This window comes from Taudactylus pleione, unplaced genomic scaffold, assembly GCF_031769625.1.
Source record: "Taudactylus pleione unplaced genomic scaffold, aTauple2 ptg000007l, whole genome shotgun sequence".
In the NCBI taxonomy this organism is placed as follows: Eukaryota; Metazoa; Chordata; class Amphibia; order Anura; family Myobatrachidae; genus Taudactylus; species Taudactylus pleione.
The window spans coordinates 18,654,527-18,676,385 of NW_028284410.1; the positions used below are offsets into that span (position 1 = coordinate 18,654,527).

At 41.5% G+C, this 21,859-nt stretch overlaps 1 protein-coding gene across 5 annotated transcripts in view; it reads left to right on the top strand.

Moving 5' to 3' along the window:
• The first annotated feature begins 16,897 nt into the window (after window positions 1-16,897).
• LOC148542938 (protein NYNRIN-like) overlaps window positions 16,898-21,859 on the top strand; it is a 487,471-nt gene continuing 482,509 nt past the window's right edge. For 4 of the 5 annotated variants that reach the window (XR_015875106.1, XR_015875101.1, XR_015875094.1 and 1 more), the window contains exon 1: window positions 16,898-17,196. The gene's annotated coding sequence lies outside the window, so the exon portion shown is untranslated. Of the gene's footprint in view, window positions 17,197-20,106; window positions 21,245-21,859 lie in introns of those variants that run through there. The other variant, XR_015875113.1, reaches the window with a different exon arrangement.

The window sequence follows — 21,859 nt, forward strand, 5'->3', positions numbered from 1 at the left end:
TTGTGGTGAACCCTCTATATTCACTCTTGTGAAGTCTTCTCTTGATTGTTGACTTTGACACATATACACCTACCCCCTGGAGAGTGTTCTTGATTTGGCCAACTGTTGTGAAGGGGTTTTTCTTCACCAGGGAAATAATTCTTCTGTCATCCACCACAGTTGTTTTCCGTGGTCTTCCGGGTCTTTTGGTGTTGCTGAGCTCTCCGATGCATTCTTTCTTTTTAAGAATGTTCCAAACAGTTGATTTGGCCACACCTAATGTTTTTGCTATCTCTCTGATCGGTTTGTTTAGATTTTTCAGCCTAATGATGGCTTGCTTCACTGATAGTGACAGCTCTTTGGATCTCATATTGAGAGTCGACAGCAACTGATTCCAAATGCAAATGTCACACCTAGAATCAACTCCAGACCTTTTACCTGCTTAATTGATAATGAAATAATGAGGAAATAGCCCACACCTGTACAGGAATTAGCTTTTGCGTTGATAGTCCCATTACTTTTGGCCCCTTAAAAAGTGGGAGGCACATATAGAAACCGTTGTAATTCCTACACCGTTCACCTAATTTGGATGTAATTACCCTCAAATTAAATCTGAAAGTCTGCAGTTAAAGCACATCTTGTTTGTTTAATTTCAAAGCCATTGTGGTGGTGAATAGAGGCCAAAATATGAAAATTCTGTCAATGTCCCAGTATTTATGCACCTTTCTGTATACTACATGTATGCTACATGAGCTATTCTTTTGTGTAGAATATTCAAAGCAAACACATTTTCTGGTAACCACTGTTTAATGCAAATTTTAAGAGGTTCCTGTGCAATATAGAATCCATTCTTTGGTGGCCAAATGACATTACAGACAACCATTTTCTGGTGTCTAGCAGACAATGCAAATTTTATTCTCTCATGACTACTGGTCAGTGAAGACCCCATCATCTTCCTATTTTTATCAGACCTGCTAGGCCCCTTTGACACAAAGCAAACTTGGCAGAAGCCATACAGCCTGATTGAGAAGTCCTGTTGGCTTTGATGCTGCCATCAACATTTGCCATTATTGCTGAATAACAGCAGCCAAGTGGATTTCAATCCCCGTAGACAATGGAAAAGGAATTCTGGTCATGTGACCAACATACCCGTAAAGAGCATCTCAGTTGTTTAGCAAAAGACCCTGGGAGAATTAGGAAAAATGGTGGCTACTCCCTACCTGTGAGCTGCCTTCAATGCTATGGCTACTAAAAGAGGCAAATGGGAAGCAAGTTTTCAACTGACCATGAATCAACCAGAGCTGTAATCTACATAGGCAATGAGGCTTAACATTTGGCTATGGCAGTAGTGGAAATCATTGAAGGGAAAGTATCAGAAAGACTAAATGTTTAAGGAAAGACTGAATTTGGATCTGTTCATTTCTCTCTGGCCTTCTTGCCCATTCTGGAGAACATACTAGGACACACTCCTGGAGGAAATGATTTGCACTTCTGCAATACAAACATGTTATTTCCTCTTCTTTATTGTCTTTCTTCTTTTCTTCTTTTATTTCTTCTGCCCCTCATTCAAATAGACGAATGTCAAATTTAATACACCTGTGAATTAATTCTTCAAAGTCAACCAGTGGGTCAATCCATACTATTTCATCTTTTTACAACTTAACTGTTGCTACATATCTGCTGCTTTCCTACATTCAATGTTGTCCACCCTGCAATGGAATAAGGTCACATATTAAGACACTAAGGGATACATTTACTAAAGTGAGAGTTTTTAGAAGTGAGTTTTAGAAGTGATTGATGCCCATAGATGAATTAGTTTTGAGAAGTGATCCTTTACCTTAGCTCTCAGTAGATCACTGGTAACTTTAGTTAAGTCTATCTTAGAAGGGTGCAGAGTGTTGGAAGTTCTATTGCAAAGTACCTGGAATTAGTGAACAGAGAGAAAGTCTGTAGTTGTAGACAATGGGAGAGTAGTTGGGATGGCGAGAGTAGTCAGCTGACTGAAGAACAAACAATGGGTTTGTGCAAATTGGTGGATATTAGGGATCTTAGATAGGTTTCTTTGAGACAAGAGAGGGCTGGATAGGAGGAAGATAAGATATATTTGAAATGGTAAACTGTGTGGAAGTGAGAATTTACCCATTCATGTTCAGCTGTAACTGAGAACTTTTGCAGGTGCCATCTCTGTTTGGAATGCCAGTACTGGGGTTTGTCTGGAGCTGCCTTGACTGGAACTGTTTAGTTGTACAAGAAGACTGGCATTAAAGCAGGGCAGGGTAGTAACAGGTGACAAGAGTGGTTCAATTGTGACAAAGACCAATTATTTATTGCTTTGTGAGCACTTATTCAAGTGTTGGTTGGGGTGGAGAAGGCAAAATACTGTTGATGAAAAGGAATTTGTGGTCAGCGAGTGGGGAGGCAGAGAGTGAAAACCTGGAGATGGCACAGTCTGCTAGAAGAGTCACCGGATTGGCCATAAAAAATCAGAAATATATGAATTACATGTGCTGCACTGCAAAGGTTAAAAACTGTACATTTTTAATTGACTTTGTAGTATGTATATTTTATGAAATATGTACTGTAGTGTTAAATATTCTAAAAGTGTCAAAGAGCAAAAGTACAAACAAACATGGTACATGATAAAACATTTTTATTCGTGTCCATCATGCTTATGTGATTGTTAAATGACAAACAGAATAACAAACAGATCCAAGTTAACAATGAGACATGCATCACAAGATGAGGTGGAAGAATGACTATGTCCTGCGTGGTGTGCTGTCAATCAGCAATGTAATGAGTACAATGCTTTCCACAAAAATAAAAAAATGTACTGGCTTGTGAAGTGACAGCACGCAAATAGAGCATATGCTGATATATACTGTACCCACACAAACTAATTTCAGAATGCCATACCAAGTACATCCTGCTCTATGTAGAACATACAGTATGAGAAACACTTATCCCTATCCAGATGCTTTTAAGAACACCTGTCACCTGCACAATAAACAGATATATTAGTAATAACTAACATATGATATATTTACTGTTTGTTACAGTCATATAGATTATTTTATATTAAAATTTTACTTGTGCATGAAGTCATCTATTTTTCAGACAGTTTTTCAATATTTGTGAGTATTTCTGATAAAGGAATAAAGGAGCCTGCTCACTATGCTCACTGAGAAACTTTCTGTGATGTCACCTACCAGCAGCAGGAAGTCTGTCAACTTTCAGTAACGTGTATTTGAATAATGACATGATAATCTCATCACAGGATGCCCAGCAGACAGAAACAGCTTGACAAATAGCTTGACAAGTAGTACTGGAAAGTACTGCTATTTACTATTATATGTTTCAAAATATGAGAGGCCCTCTTTAAGGGCTCAGAGGGTTACTGGGTTAAAGTGGACAAGTTATAAAGTGATGTGTGTAGAACATGTGAAAGAAAAATGCATAGCGGTCTATTTATCATTCAATTTCTCACAAATATTTTTATGTTTTTGCATTGCCTTCATTAAAATTATGTATTGCCAGGAAATGTCATAGTGCTTAGGAGATTTCACAAAAAGTGCACAAAAATCAGCTCCGTTTGCTCTTCCCATACTTCTAATGGAAAATGCATTCAGCCTGTATTTACCAAATTTAAATTGTGTATTTCAATTTGCAGGGAGCCCTTCAAAACAAAGCCATCTTCAAAGTTCAAATACCTTCCCATTCTCCTGCTCAGCCCAGATTAGGATACATTCTCATATAGATGTACAAATGTTAAATTGTAAAAATGAATGAAGGAGTGGCGTCAACAGGTGCCCAATCTCCTCGACCTAAGGAAAACTACTGTGTTTCCGAACTTAACCCAAACGGAATAGAATTGAATTGAAAACAAGAGAGTATCTCCGGCGCTGAGAAAGGAACTTTAATGATCAAAACATCATTGTGACACTTCCCCCTATGCAAAACTACACAGGCAAACGCAGGGGGGGGGGTTTCCGTCTGCCTGGAAACCCCCCTCCCCAGCCCACACCATGACCACAATAGAAATAGTAATATAATAAATAAATGTAAAAAATAGCACCACCTGTGGATCTTTTAACATGTATCAGCCAGTAATAAATAACCTGTGCACCAATTAGGGGATTTGGAAACATGCACTGTTAGGGATGCACTGCTATAGAGCCCAATATTTACATATATGTCTAGGACAGTGCTAAGTTCTTCTGCTGCTCCCCCAGACTCCTGGACTTGCTCCCATACCCTGGAATGGTGCCCACATCTAAAATAAGAACATTCAGCTCAGGCAGGATGGCCATACTGCCACATTTAATTGCATACTATGCTGGAATTATGGCACACAATACACTTTGTATGACGCATATTATAGCCGGATAAGTGGTAATTATGTCCTCTTCATGGACTGGCCACACTCACTCTGAAATCACGCATTTGGAAACCCCCCTCTAGAAATCCTGCGTTTACCACTGAACTAGTCTCTTAATCTCCATAAATGGGAGCCGAGCAATATAGGACTGTTGAGTGTCAGCACTTAAGATATAAGTGGTCAAGCACCCTCTTACCCAAACATGAAATATGGGCTGCAAATGGCTAATAAGGGATGACCCAACTAAAAATATACAAACAATAATCAAATGATTCATTAGTTAGATTAATTGCATCATAATACAATTCACTATTGTTACGGATAAACAAAATGTAAATATAATAAAATCGTTTTCACTATTGTGCTCATTCAACACTGCCTGAGGAAGAGCCCAGGTGCTGTGAAATGCACTGCAGTTTTAAGTTAGAAATTTTCTTTATGCTTTATTTTTTAAGCCTGATTTTAACTTGCGATACTGTGTTTTTAAGTTATTGTTAAATTATTTGTATTTTTAATGATTCTTTTGACCATTGTAGTCTACAACAGTAAAAACGATTTTGTTATTTTATATTTTGTTTAGCAAAGTAGGTTGGTTGCTTACAGTCAGAGCCGGTGCAAGGTTTCAGGGCGCCCTAGGCAAAGGTTCAAAATGCCGCCCCTGTTTTCCCCCAAACCCTCCGCCCAGCTCACAGACACATACACAGCGCCCTAATAATATTCACATGACCCGAATTAAAGGGATGATTCCCCCTGCAGTGCCCCCAGTAGTAAGGGCTCCTGCAGTGCCCCCAGTTGTAATTTACTTGTAGTGCACCTAGTAATGCCCTTTTAGTGCCCCCAGTAGTAATTCTCCCTGCAGTGCCCCCAGTAGTAATGCTCCCTGCAGTGCCCCCAGTAGTAATGCCCCTTGAAGTGCCCCCAGTCGTAATGCTCCATGCAGTGCCTCCAGTAGTAATGCCCTTGTAGTGCCCCAGTAGTAATGCTCCCTGCAGAGCCCCACTAGTAATTCTCCCTGCAGTGCTCCCAGTCGTAATGCCCTTGTAGTGCCCCCAGTAGCAATGCTCCCTGCAGTGCCCCCAGTCGTAATGCCCTTGTAGTGCCCCCAGTAGCAATGCTCCCTGCAGTGTCCCCAGTAGTGATGCTCACTGCAGTGCCCCCAGTAGTAATGTTCCCTGCAGTGTCCCCAGTAGTAATGCCCTTTTAGTACCTCCAGTTGTAATGATCCCTGCAGTGCCCCAGTAGTAATGCTCTTTGAAGTGCCCACAGTAGTAAGGGCCTCTGTAATGCCCCCAGTTGTAGTGTTCCCAATAGTGCCCCCATATGATGCACCCAGTAGTAAGGCCCCTGTAGAGCCCCCAGTAGTAAGGCCCCTGTAGTAAGCCCATTGTAGTGCCCCCATATGATGCCCCCAGTAGTGCCCCCTGTAGTAAGGCCCCCCCAACGCGCACAAAAAAAACTTACCTTAAACTCTGCTCCAGTGCCTGCTGCCGTCCCCGATGCCTGCTCCTCGGAACTATGGGAGTGGCACCATGACGTCACTCCCATAGTGCACTGTCAGGAGTGAGCTCCATCCTCTGGCTGGCGCCGGGAGGGGGGAGAGAGGAGCCGGGCGCCCGCTGGTAACACAATCTCAGCAGGCGCCCAGCAAATGGAGGGTGCAGGGGGTGCGATCAAGCCATAGCAATCGCACCCCCTCTACCCTCCGTAGTTAGGGCTGACTCAGAAGCGCCCTCCAGTGGCCGGTGCACCTAGGTAGCTGCCTAAGCTTGCCTAGTGGAAGCGCCGTCCCTGCTTACAGTTGCTTTATTTATGCAATAGAGACACACATTTTTTAGTCAATAAGGCTCTCGAGGCATTCGAGTCGCCTGGTACCTGACCTGTTTGGTGAGACTGAAGTATATGAGTACGTATCTGTATATATAATGTTCTAAATTTAGTATATGCAAAAATGAGCAAAGGTATGCAAAACATGCAGATTATACAAATACAAATTATATAAATAACACTAATACTGGAGCCAAGTAGCTGTATGTATGTGTTGCTGTGCATGCCCTTTGTAAGATTGGTGCATGCACAGAACAAAAGCCGAGAGAGGAAGGCTTTTGCGAAACCTGGATGAAGTCTATAATGGGAGTGAAAGACAGCGTCCTTCTTGCAAGGGCATTTGTGGTGCGATATTTGATGATAAATATGCCCCATAGTCTATCGGCTTTCAGATAGGTAATAGTTTTCCCACTTCTCATGTCATTTTGCTTTTTGGTATTAATATATATACTACACTTGTGCATATTATTGATTTGTAATTTGTAGTTAAATTGTAACACGATGGTCCCAAAATAAAACAATAAACCCAAAAAGTGAATGCTCTTACTTAATGTGCATCGCTACCATTTCTTAACTCGTTCCCCATACCTGTAACACTCACAGAAATATTACATGAATTCAAAATGTCATTTATATAACATAAAATTGAAAAACAGTTTGTTAAAAATAATTTACCCCATAAAAAATTATCACCTTAATCTTAATAAAAATATACCTTAAAATAACATTCAATTACCCACTTAATAAACCTTCTCACTCTCACTACTAAGGAGGCCACAGAGATCACCGACCAACTCACCTCTAAATTGAGGACCACCACACCGACTATACGCCTCCCTCAGGACACTGCCCTTGGAGTACTTTTCTAATAATATCTGCTCACTTGGGTATCTTGGGTACAAATGGGTATCCCACCAAAGATAATATATGACCCCAGCTGCATTGCTGTGAGATAATGTAACACTTATCCAATGCCAGGCTAATACAAATAGATGGGAGGGCAGGAGATGTTGTTCAACCACCTAACAATTTTTTAACCCCATTCTGCTTAAGGCATAGAAACCACAACAACAATTATCTAAACTTTTCCCTTATTGAAATTAATGAAGATCTAGTCTCCCCTTTTAAATTGTCCAGGTGATTCATATTGGGATGTACTGAAGAGACAGTCTCTGAAATGGGCATTTCTGGATTGCAACCATAGACAAAACTAGGGGATAGTACTACTAATGTGTTTGCTCCTCTGTGTTTCCTTCTCAACTTTTGGGATTCCTCCACAAAAGACCAATTGAACACCCATATCTATGCAAGACTGTTACAGAAGTAAGTGGCTCACCCCCTTTAGATCTGGTAGTTCCAACATTAGTCATATAATTATGATCTAGGTCCACCTCAATAAATAAGTAATGATAATTAATGTTCCCAAGTATAATAATTCTGCAGCAGGAGCGGATTTAGATGCCACAATCAGGGTCGCTGCGAAAGGAGGGGGGGATCGAGTTCTAATTACTCGTGCCTGAGCCTGTTAGAGGGGCCCAGCAGAGGCTCCAGTCCTTAGGCCCCTCCTTCTTACCTGTCAGCAGCAGCACCACACGCTGCTGTGGGCTATGGAAGATCCAGGGTGGCTACTGCCACTGAGAGCAGCAGTCTCCTTTGCCTGCATGATGTGCGGGGGGGGGGGGGAATGATCATACTGATCTACCCCACTGGATCGGCCCCTGTTCTGATATTCAATGGTACAGTTGAGTAGAATTCTACAATAAATCAATATAACTATTTCAGGTATATTCACACTTTTTTTATACTGAAAACAACATGATCTCTAGTGTAGAGCTTACATTTGAATTAACAAATACAGTATGAATGGAAACTGCCATATTGATTGTTGTTGATTGCACTGAGCTTTTTTAGCTAAGCGGACACATTTTGTACCATCTTAAAGTTTGCTGTAATTACACCTTGACGGCTACATACAATGGGATGTAATTTGCTTAGTTTAAGTGCATTTCATAGAGGAAACAAATTGTAGAGCACATATAAATCAACATATAAACTTAAAATGTAGTGTTGACACTTGGAATAAAAAAATGTTTCCTTAATACTTGTATCATGAGTTTTGAAAAACAAAAATGAGGATAAAAAACAGTATTAAAGAATAAGAAAATGATAGTTGTAACTAATGAAGTTAAGGTAACAGTGGGTAGAGATCGACAAATGATTCACATTCATCCATATTTCAGCATTTTGCTAAATCATTTACAAATCAAGTCAGATTAGCAAAATTCTTCAGATGACTTCAATCCCTGGAGAATCATAGGCCAATCACATTACATGGAACATGAAGAATCCAATCAGCAAGAATCAAGTAATGTCACTATACTATAGCCTTCTAAAGGAATCTTAGGCATTCTACTCATCCAAGACTGGTGTGTTTATTGCTGTCCATATTAAATTAAATTTTATGACAATTTGTAAGCTAAGGTCTACTGCACACTAGTCCCAAATTCCAGAAAACTTGTATTTTATAATAAACCTTATAAGTTAACAGCAACAATGGGGCATACCTGGTACAACAAAAAGACACATACTGTAAGTGGATGTGCGTCAGTGTTACCCATTGTTTTCGAGCCTCCCAGATATATTCAGAGGGTATCCAACAACTTTTGCTGTCTCACTTTAATTACTTGTAAAATTAGTGTTGTGAGGGGCAACTATGCAAAGACACAAAACGGAAACGGAGGAGTACATTTAGAGACAGATGTGAGAGATGACCTCATACAAGACTACAGGCAGAAAAGAGAATGGTACACACACAAATGAGATACACAGTGACGGGGGGTGATAGAGACACAAATGCTGGGGGGGCTTATTCATATCTGATGCAGCAGTAGATCTGAAGAGAATCCCCAGTGAAGGAGGAGCAGAGAGAAGTTCAGGGGGCATAGCATGTACATGAAAAGTTTTGCCCCCTTTGTTTATTGGTTTGGCAGCCTCTATGGGAGGGGAATCAGGTGTGAGGTCAAGGGCGCAGCATATGCACTGAAATAGTATTGTCCCCTGTGTATCCTCTGACATCCCACACCCTTTTTCTGCCCCATCCCAGCAGTCTTTATTGAAAGTAAAAATGCATGACATAGTTAGGTGGCCTCTGCAGGTAGCCCCACCAATCATTGACACCCAGAGTACATGCTCTGCCCACTTCAACAATGCTACACCACTGGGCACACAATAAACATAAAAAAATTGTTTGTCCCACAAAACAAATCTGAGTAACATAACCCCCTCCCTAAAAGTGGAGTGCGGTACTGCACAGATTCCAACTTCCTACTTTACCAGGGAGACTTCATGTCCTGTTCAAAGATGGCGACTGAAGTCACTATTGAGCATGTGCAGGGACCATTTTGTTTTTACTGTGTACTGTGTGAAGAAAGACATGGTGGGAGACAGTAGTCTCTTACTTAGCTCCTATGAGAGACACAGATAATTACCTGCTGTAATGATGTTCCAGCACTGCTACCCATTAGCAGCATACACTCAGCGGTTAGTGAGCTATATAGGACCCTGTTTTGCTCAAGCTCCGCTCCATCACCAGTGTGCATGCAACAGTGAGTATGCCTTTATCTGCTATAGATCAATAACCCTACACCACTGGTTAAGTAACTAGGCTGTTCATAGTTTGAGTCATCCACTGGTGTGTGCCTACATAACTTTGCAATATCAACACCTGCACATACATAATTTCCAACATAGATGGGGGCCAACCTCCAACCCATCAGCAAAGTATCCAAACTCCCCTCCAAACTACACACAAGAAGCCCACCTGGACCGGTGGTGTTGCTGAAACCAGCAAAGTAGATTCAGCTGAACCCAAGTAATGGTGGGGAGAGCATCTCAAGACCTACATCAAGACAGCCACTGCTACTGTTCTTTCCTACCAACAAAGGTCCCATTAAGGAACTGAAGTGCCACCATACAAATCATCTACAAACACCTACGTACCAAGTCTCCACTACAGTACATAAAAACATACCTTCTTCAGTAAGATGAACTCCATTAGGTCTATAAAGATGGGTTTCTCTAAATCTACGGATGACTGACAACTCCACTACCAAGACTCAAGATTTTATGACCATCACAAGATTTACACTCTTCCTGGCCAAATCAATGGCCACATTACTGTTACAGCAACACCATCAGCCAAGGAATAATATTGGACCAAAGTACTCAGAAAAAACAGCCACATTTCCACAACCATCTTCACAATTTTCCCAATCGACCATCTCAAGTCTAATGATGTCTAATGGGACCAAGTTGATAATCAGAATGAGGGGAAAACCAAAGGCTTGAAGAGCCTGCTGCAAACAATCATTAAAGGAATGTTACTGCATCCCCCTCTAACCTCACCAAAGAAAAATACCAAAGGAAACAACTCAAATTCAGAATAGTCCAAAAAACAAAACAATGGAATAGAACCCAAATTCATTTGGAATCAATATAAAAACTACAAAAGATCAACAAGAGGGATTAATACAATTCCAATAACTAAGAACAACAACAGAATAATGCCAAACATGAAAACCTAATAAAGTGATAAAAGAAGTAAAGGGTAGGAGAGGGGAGGATGTGTCATAACTTGATCTGAAGCAAAACACAAAAAACTTGCCTATGTGGTATGAAGCCATAAGCAAACACCAGCAGGGAAAAGAAAATTCCTCACAGACCCTAACCAAAGGTAGCGAGTGGCTAGGACACAAGTTAAGCTAAATCCAATGTATCACTTGTATGCATTAGACTTCCAGCGCACAAATTATAATTGGTTCAGCTTCATCTAGAAAATATGGTTTCTGTACTGGCAATTATGGAAAAAAGTAAGAGTTGTTCTTTTTTAAGTGTGAAAATATTGCACCTTTCATGTCTTAATGGAATTAGCATGGTAACATGTACTGTAGAAACCTGTGCAAAGTATTTTTTTAAGAATTTTGAAACAGTAACATATTCAATTATTCTGTGCCCCTCCATGTTGCCTGGAGTTCCAATGTATCAGTTAGTCAAGATGTCGTATCAGATGATTCAACTATCATTTTAAACTGTTCATTTTTGCCTTTTTATTTAACTGACTTAATGATCATTTAATTTTCAAAAAAAAAATTCTGAAGATTCCCCCACAAAATATGCAAAACTATCCATCCTCTCAAGACTTAATCCTTCTCGTGAGCATTGCGTAGATAATTTATGCAGAGTGGCAGAATCCTGGGACACAATTAACTTAATCATTTTATGCCATGAAATAAGAGAGCATTCATTAAAGCCCCTGGCAGGTACGGACCGCTAGTATGCGAAGAATAAATTGGACAACCTATCTATAATATTGTTTCTGAGTAGCTGGAAAGAGAGGATATTATACAAAGAGAATATTAGGTAATGTGACAAATCCATTGGTCTTTAAAATCCTAATCATGTTGTTAAATCTTTTAGAGGAATTTTATATTAAAGAAATTGTCAGCTGCAAATTTAGTAAAGATTATGCTACATTCAAGGTGACAAGATGGAAGTGTCACTTGGTAATTTTTCACTAACACATGCCTTAGACCTTGACGTTACAGTTAATATGGAATTGTGCTTAATATAGGATAACGCTAAGCATAATACATACAGAGGTAGGATTTAAGTAAACACACCACATGCAATCACCCATCCCCCATCCTGATATATAGAATCTCTGCATTGTCTGGGCATTGATTGTATTCCATGCAGGTCACTGTTGCAAGTGATTGTCAGAAATGCTTATAATGTTGCACATAGTTCTTACAGTTGTAGTTATGCCCTGCTGACAATACATATAAATAGACTTTCGTTCCAGAATAGGATGTGAGTTGATCAGGTGATGCTGACATCCTATCCCAGGGCCGAAACTATGATATTTGTCACCTGGTGCAAGGCAGCAATTTTGCGCCCCCTCCCTTCCTGTACCTGAAGTTTGTCCTTGCTCGTCCATGCGGAAGGCTGGCATAAACCCCCTGGCAATGAGCATAAACCCACCTGGCCAGTAAGGACCTCTAGCATTTGTCTCCTCTTTGGCGGCGGCCATTTTTGGATGGCCATTTTCAGCTTTTTTCACCCCCTGCAATCTGGCACCCAGTGCACGTGCACCTCTAGCCCCCCCCTAGTTGCGGCCCTGCCTATCCTTGATGACCGGGTAAGCCTGTTGGGGCTGATACATATTACCAATGTTAATAAGCAGCCAGGGATTTCCAACCCCTTTAATTATGTTATATATAACTAGAATAAACCTGTGCAAATAAAGGGAGAGTTTACAAACTCCACACAGATAAGGTCTTGATGGGAATTGAAACCATGGCCCCAGCAGTTTGAGGCAGCAAAGCTACAGTACCTGATAGAGAGGGGGTGAGGGGAGGAGGGAGAGAATGAGAGAGTGGTGTTTAATAATTATTTGTTTTTATTTCAGATAGTCTTAGAGTAGAGATGATTATTGCTTCAACACTAAAGATGCTGAAAAACTGGTTCCAAATTCAATCAAGGTTCACTGCTTTGATAGCCGTTCCCATATTTGCGTTACAAACATTCCTTGATACGAATGTGAAGTTTTGGACACTCGCTGTTTGCTTTGGACATTCGCAGTTTCGAGGTTCACTATTTCCAGTTTTTGCACTCACATTAAAATGGGTGATCACATTTTTAATTATATAAACACTATTTTTAATAATATTCGAATGTTTAATATTTACTGTTCGCTGTTCCCATTCAGGAGTTTGCTCTTCACGTTTGCACTTAAAAAATATTACAATGTATCAACATAAGTTTGAAATTACATTTAGCTGCATTAGGGTATAATTGATTTATATAACTTGTTTTAGATATTGTATGGGAACAAGCACAGTAGAGGGGGAATAATATCTCCCTCGTTCCAATGTTGTCCTTCCATGACTTAATACACTATTCCTGTGGATGACCTAGCCTCTGACTGTGGCTGTTTTGCATCTTAAACCACACACTGAGTGGAATAATAATATGTTTTATATTTTGGTGAATGCTGAGGAGTGGATCACAGAGAGTGGGAGGTTTCTGTTGATTTCCTATATAAGGCACACGTGAACTGCCATTTCAGCGTTTCAGGTACTTCATTCATGTTGTGGGAACTGCATCTGTGTTTAAAGGCAGGGAACCACTTTTCGAGATACCTTATCATCTTCTGATAAAACTTATACAGTAACTCTGCATCTAGAAGTTAGATTTTATCTGAACCACACATGCTTAATTTATATTGAAATTATTATTAATTCCATATGTTTATATTTGAACATTTCATTGTTCTACTATAAAACACTCTTAATTATCATAATATTGGACATATTTCTACTCTTTTATTACAGTACATTCTAGGCTGAATGTGACATACAGAGGAACATTGCTCACTAATTATTCTTATATCTCTAGTAAAAAAAAGTTCTACAATGCATAAGGAAATATTTACACCTTCATTGATAACCTTAATATATTATTTTTTTTAGGTTGAATATAAAATATCCAGTAGTATAGCGTAGAGCATAGAAACATTTTTTAAAGAGGTAAGTGCTTTATGTTTCAGAAGTGATATTATTATTGGTACTGTATGATGAAAACAACTGTATAAAACAAGCTGGGTTCTCATATACAGCTTTTTCAGACTGAAGAACAGGCATGCAGACTTTGGACCCCTATAATTAATTACAATTCATATGACCAGCCAATTTTGTGTTGTGTGAAACATGATAATGTACATGTTCGTTATATGTTTTAGGCATTAAAATATTGGGAAAACAAAAATGAAGAGTTTGGAGGAGGAAATGAGCTACACAAATCACATAATATTCATAACTGGAAGCAAACGTGCGTTAGTCCTACTGTACTATGCAATCTTCCTCACATTTTTACTGGCCACAAATAGTATCTATTAATATTATCTATTACATATTAGATCTTTTTAAAAAATACAGCTAAAATCGAGAACGTAAAAGAGGTTCGGCCATGTTAGTTCAACCATGATAGAACCTGTTCAACAGTTTCAAGCTTAAACTGACACATTTGAACTGTTTTTATCTTCAAACCTTGGCAAATCTTCAATGCAAACACCAACCTTCATTATTTAAAAATATATTTAGATAGCAATAAAAATATTTAAGTATACTAATTATAACGCACACCTGGAACACAAACCTCATATGCGAATGGCAAACTTTCAACATGAACAGTGAGCATGAGCAGCAAATTTTCAACCCCAAACTAAAAGAGTCAATTGAAGATTTTACAGAGAAAATGTTTGTGCTCATCAGACCAGTGATATTTGAATTAATGCTTTCAGGGGGAGATTTATCAAAGCTTAGAGAGAGTATAGTGGAGAGAGATACAGTACTAATTAGTGAGCTTCTAAAGCTGGGCACACACTATGCGATGTGCTACCCAGAAACAATACCATGTAGTAATATATCGCGAATGCCGTACACGGGTTGGGTATGAAATCCCGGCTGTTGGGATGCCGCTGGTCAGAATACCGACAGCGGCATCCCAACAGCCAGAATCCCGACACCCATGGGAAGGAATGGTAAGTACTTTTCTAACCCCTACCATAACCCTCCTTCCCGGAATGGGTATGAAATACCGCCATGCGGCCGGCGGTTCGATTCCCGTTAGCGGCAGCCCGACAGGAGCAGAGTGCGACGCAGCGGAAGCCCGACAGCGCTGGAAATCCTGATCGTGGATAGGTAAGTATCCACTAACCTAACCTAACCCCCCTAACCCTCCTTAGGGGTGCCTAACCCTAACTTCCCCCCCAAGTGCCTAACCCTAATCCCCCCTCTAAGTGCCTAACCCTAACCACCCCCTTCCCCGCTACCTAAACCTAAGTCCCCCGGGGGGGTGCCTAACCCTAACCTTCCCTCCCCCTAGCCTAACCCTAATCCTCCCGAGGGGGTGCCTAACCCTAAGTCCCCCCGGGAGCCCTAAACCTAACCCTCCCCCCCGCGGCTGTCCGCTCACGGCACCCGGCATCACTACGATCGTGATGCCAGGCGCCCGCCATCGGGAAAATGCGGGCGTCTACATCTAGACGCCCGGCATTTCACCCTTGCCGGGATAAGACAGTCGGGAAGCCGGCTGCCGGTATATAGGCAGTCGGCTTCCCGATTGCTTCCCCTCCCTCCTCGATGCCTAACCCTAACCTCCCCCCTAGTGCCTAAACCTACCTTCCCCCTCCACGCACCCTGAACCTAACACCCCCTCCCTGGTGCCTAAACCTAACCTCCCCCTAGTGCCTAAACCTAACCTCACCCTCCCTGCATCCTAATCTTAACACTACCTCCCCGGTTTCTAACGCCTAACCCCACTACCTAACCCTAACCTCCCCCTAATATCCCGATACTTACCTTCGGGATGCCGGCGGCCGGGATACTGGTGCAGGGATCCCGACCTGTCGGTATTTTGGTGCCGGTCTTCTGACCGTTGGCATGCCACACGCCGGGATGCCGACTACATCCTGCCGTACTCACTGAACAATGCGGTGCACGATGGTGTGATGTATCATTACATGCTGCATGTAACAGCACCAGGAAAGATCCGGTCTTAAAAAATGAACTTCCAGATAAACAGGCGTTTTATTTATCGCAGAGCTGATAATTTAAAAAGTAAACTGGTACGGAGTGCATTAGACTTTTCGACCAATAATCCAGTACGTACCAAGGGGTTCCATCGTTGTGGGACTTGTAGTATGTGCATAAATGTCCCAAAATCCTGCAAAAAAATTACACAGTTTACAATCAAAGGGAGAACTTTTAAAATTACTGATTTTATTACATGCCATACTACCAATATTATTTATCTTGTCAAATGCGTCTGTGGATTATACTATATTGGACGAACATTAAGGGCTTTAAAAACGTGCATGGGTGAACATATACGCAATATCAAGAAAGGAATGGAAACACACTCCCTTTCAGAGCATTTTAAGAAACTACATAATTGCTCACCAAGGAACATTGTTAATTTTATGGGTATACAACATATTAAACCAACATGGAAAGATAGGGATGTTGAGACCAAACTTGCGAAGAATGAAATGAAAGGGATCTTTAATTCAAAAACACTGGTGCCAGATGGACTGAATAAAGACTTCAAATTGAAATGGTTCATTTAACGGGCAGACTTCTTACACTAATTCATAGACTTACATATATGTTTTTAATTTGTGACCCTAGGTTTTTTCCTAAAACATGGGCTTAAATTGTGTTTTTTAAAATATAAAATGTTTTGATATAGGTTTTTTATATATTTTTATATATATTGTTTTTATATGTATTTTATATATATAGTTATTATATGCTGTGTTACCATTCTCTGTATTCTCTCACAAGATGCACTTTATATATGTATATATGAGTATTCTATATGAATTTATAACCTCCGTTTTTTATCTATTTATGTGGACTACCAAAGTGAAGGTCACTATCCCCGGGGACTTTTTAACAATGTGACACCATTACTATGACAACCAAGTGACCACTTTCGGTTTTGGAGGAGGAGAAAACCGGGTGCTTACATCGAGTGACTTCTGGAGGTTGTGCTGAGGAGTTTTATGATCAGGAGCACTATTACGGAAGCATCATGTTGTGGTTGATGCAGGAAGAGAGGAGTTGGGCAGCAAGGGCGAATTAGATGCCCTGTAAACTGAACGAACGATGGGAGCCACGAACAGGAAGTTGCGGGCCACGTCACTTCCGGTTTCGGCACTTCCGGGTCTTGGAGGGACAAATCCACTTCCGGGTAGAGGGGTATATAAGACCACTCTGGAGAGAGACTCTGCATCCTTCTGAAGAAGAGCCAGGTGGGCTCGAAACGCTTTAAGGACAGCAGACCACATGCACTACGGAGAAGGACACTGGAACCCGAGTACCTGCATTCGTTGGTCAGTCACTGTTTTGACTTTATCCGGATAGTCGGCAGTGCAAACGCAACGCCTCTTTGATCTGGTATGCAGGGTATTTGGGTCCTCTTCTTTTTTAAGAGACATATGTTCTTTAGCCTTAATAGGTATTCATGTTGATGGCCATGTAGAGCTTAATTTTATGATTGTTGTTTTTTATGTAAATTTTTATTGATGAATTAATAAATGTACTTTTTGCTGGCAATATTATACTATTGTATACATTTCTTCTCCACATATTGGAAATTTCCTATCATACCGTTCCAAGAGGGATCAGGAAAGAAAAGTAACTAAAATTTCCCTTTTTTGGTTATAGCGCCACTTGGTGGTCACACACGTTATATTTTGTCATGAGTTCTGTTTTAGGGGTTTAAGGTACCCTTGTGTTTCCACTAGCGGCTGCTTTACCGGGATCATCTTAGGTGTTGTATAAATATATATTTTTATTGTAACAGCACCAGGTCGTTTATTGCATCGACCCATCTGCTGTGCAGAACAGCAGATGGGACAATGCGATGAATGACCATCTAGAACAACAGATCCGGTGTACACACTGGGCCTGATTCAGAGATGGACGGAATTGCACAACCGCATGCAAGCGGCTGTGCAATTTCGTCCATTTAAAATGCAAATGCAGAAGGAGGTGTCAGACACCTCCTTGCTGCATCTGCGTGATCACAGCCTGGTATCACCATCGGTCGCGATTGTTGTCCCTTCGGCCAGGCTGCGGGAGCTGAAGCTTACTGCAGCTTGACCAGGTCCTAGCAACTTGCGAGGCCAGGAACTTTGTGTACACCCACGCAGATCCTGGCCTCGTCCCTCCCGGAAAATGGGGGCGAAACATCAGGCCCATACAATGTGTGGGATATATCGTTCCAATCAGCGGAGGGATGATATATCGTACAATTTATAGGCTGTGTTTGAACAATGACAGGAGCTGATTGGTTGGTACTTTATCTATGTCCACTTTATCTCTCTCTAAGGTTTGATAAATCTCCTTTTCAGTGTCTTCTTCTTGTGTTATTCTCTGGATGACTAAACTACCGTAGCATCATCTTTTCATTATAATACTCATTTTAATATTTTCTCTGGTCTTTGTCAGTTTCTGACAATTCGTTATCCCTAGCATTATTATTTTGATGTTGTTAAACTGCAAAAGAGCTTTGTCACCAAGTTTATTAAATAGTTGAATTATGGATCTCAGGGCCCGATTAAGACCCGCTCGCTAGATGCGTTCGCACGCAGCTAAAGTATGCAAATCCCGCGATCGCATGGCAAGGCATTAGCACAGCCACTATGTCTTGGCGTGCGATAGCGGTGTGTATTTAGATGCCCAGCAGCTTGTCTTAAGACTCCCACTTTCCCGCATCATCTACAGGAAGTGTATGCAACAATCGGTAACATCGAGTAACATCGGACCCATACGCAGCACTTGCGGATGACCATACCCTACCGCAAGGACTGCGAGTGCTTCAGTCTGTAATTCAACCATGTGACGTGTACTATGACCCTGCGTCTTAATTATGCATGCCTCTGAAACGGCGTTAAGATGCTCAGACACGCCTTAGTTCGCACCAAAACACCCCCATTTTCATCGACAATCCTCTGTCACCACCCATAAACGACACTCATTCTAGCGAGCTCACTATGCACAGTGAATAAACGCTTTACGATCGCATGGACTAGTTTGCGCACGCGCACTGTGGCTTATATGCATGCGCACATTGCAAACATCAACAGGCTATGTGCGAATGCAGCCTAGCCAGCGGGTATGAATCGTTCCCTCAGTTCAAAGTAGAGATGTGCGTAGATCCCCATGTTTTGGTTTTGGCAAAGCCACCCTCAAATGTTGTGGTTTTGGCAAAACCACCCTCAAGTGTTTTGGCTAGAGATGTGCGCCGACCCCCGTGTTTTGGTTTTGGATCTCCCCTGGTTTTGGATCTGAATCTGGTTTTGGATTTGTATCCTTGATGTTTTGTTTTTAGGTTTTGGTTTTGGATCTGTATTTTTTCCCCAAAAATGATATAAACAGCTAAAACTACATAATTTGGGCCTGTTTTTGTTCCTACAGTATTATTAACCTTAATAACAATCATTTTCAGGCATTTCTAGGTGTTTTTAACCACCTCACAGCTCACAGTATTGATTTCACTATTTTTCACCAATAGAGGCCAAAGGCTGCAGCTGCAGCGAGCTGGCTGGCTAAAGTAAGCAACAGAGCAGCAGCACAAACGCCCGGCAGTTTAAAAAAATATAGGACATCTATGAAACATTGCCACACAGCAGTGGCAGACAGGATGGCAGTTTAATAAACTATAATAATGTCAGTTGGCAATGCCCCAAATTGTGCCAAATGTAATGGAAAGAGGTGCAAGATGGAATTGTCCCTCCCACCCACTCTTATGTGGAATATTAAAAAGGACATGCACAGTTTAACAAACCAAGCACTTTAGCCACTAGGACTGACACTTTTGTGGCTGAACTCCTTGGTTTGTTTGGGCCCCCACAAAACATTTTTTGGAAGGACTACCTTCAATTATTAAGGAGGAGGTTGATGTTGAGGGTGTTGGTGGTAGAGATTGCATGTACTGGTCCAAACTGCTGGTAGCTGATACTGGACTGCTTGTTATTAATTTACAAATTATAATTTTGTTAAACAAATTGCATGAACTCGCTGCAAATGACGTAACAGGGAGGAGGTGCCTAGATGGTTAACGTCCCTTCCTCTGCTAACTTTGGCTTTACAAATGAAACAGATGCCTTCACAACTGTTGTCAGAATTTAGATTAGAATAATTCCACACCCAAGATGTTGCTTTTCTGGCTTTCTTTTTATCATTAGCAAGAACTGCTGCCACTGGTGGCTGATTTACACAAATCCTTATCTTCAACATCCACATTAGCGTCAGATAGGACGCAAATTTCCCCCTAATCCTCCTTTTGCACTTCTTCCACAGCTTTTTTTCCAGCTCCAGAACTTGAGCCCAGAGCACAGATTGATGACGACTGGAGTCGGGCAGCACTAGGTTGCGTTGCCAACTTGCTAGATCTTGTGCAGCTAAGCCTAACACGCACACAGACAAATGTATATTACACAAAAAAAAATATTTTTTTTTGGGGGGTGTCCAGAACTTGGGCCCAGATGGCCGCAGCAGATAGCACAGCAGACAGAACCAGCCTAGATGGATCAGCAACAGCCCAGATGGACACAGCAGACAGCACAGTGACAGCAGTAGCACCAGCCCTTATGGATCAGCAACAGCCCAGATGGACAAAGCAGACAGCACAACAACACCAGCCCAGAATGGATCAGCACCAGCCCAGGACACAGCAGACAAAACAGTACATCACCTCTCCCTAGCCCTACACTACCCACACTCCCTGTTCAGTCTTCACAGCAGGAGTGAAATGGCGCCCTCTGCGTCCCTTATATATAGAGACGAAAGCTCGCGAGCCACGAGATTTTCGTCTCTATGGTTTTGCCTCGATTTGAGAGATTCGAGTAAGGCGGGAACATCCGAACCGGCTTGGATCCGACTCGGATCGACAAAATTCGGGTGGGTCGGATCTCTGAAAACCGAACCCGCTCATCCCTAGTTTGATTCAGATTCAGTTTTGATTTAGAATTTTTTTTAAGTGATAAAATCAGCTAAAATCATGTAATTTAGACCTGTTAACATGCAATCCAAAACCCGAGATTCTAGTTTTAAATCCAAGTTCCGAACTTACAGCAGACTTGAGCTGGGACTCGATTCTACTCGGAACCCCAAAAGTGATCCGAACTGGGACTTGATTCAACTCGGAACCCCCAAGTTCGGGTGTGTTCAGTTTTCATGAAAACCGAACTGCACATCTCTAGGTCAAAGGCCCTATCATATAAAATTGGCTCAACAATTTCAATATAAAGAAGCAGCGATTGGTTTCCAACCCCTTTAATTATGTTATATGCAACTGGAGGAAACCCATGTAAATAGGGGAAGAAAATACAAACCCTGCATAGATAGGCACTTGAGGGGAAATCGAACCCAAGATCCCAGCACTGTGATGGAGCAAAGAAGGATGATAACAGTTTGACAATAAAGATCCCTGTCTTAGAGTGAAACAGATGACTTCCATTTTTTTTGCTCAAAAGTCTACTCATATATAGCTATACTACAACATGTAAGATCTATCCCTGATAGGATTCTCCAGTTGCCTTCAGTGCTGCAGCAATCAATACAATTGTAAAGGAGCTGCCCTTCTTAACATTAAAGTAGACAATAGAGTATTCAAAAATGTATGATGTCCTGAGTCTTGCTTCTCACTGCACCATCATGCTGGAAACTCACCTGCCTCCTTCTCCGTCCCCTCTCTTGTAATATAACTACTACAGGCTCTCTCTAAGTGGGATGTAGTCATCGTCCCAGCGGTCAGGATGCCGGCACTTAGAGTAAAGGCACCGGAATCCCAAAAGCGGTCATAATCCCGGCTACAAAATCCCGACTGCTGCCATCCCGATGGTAAGTATTAGGGTAAGGGGAGGTTTAGGGTTAGGTTTAGGGGAGGGTTAGGGTTAGGGTTATTCTGTGGGGGGGTTAAGGTTAGGCTGCTGGGGCAGGAGGGTTAGGGTTAGGCTGCAGGGGGGAGGCTTAGGGTTAGGCTGCACGGGGAGGGTTAGGCTGCGGAAAATGTATGTTAGGGTTAGAGAGAGGGTTAGGTTACTAGCCACCA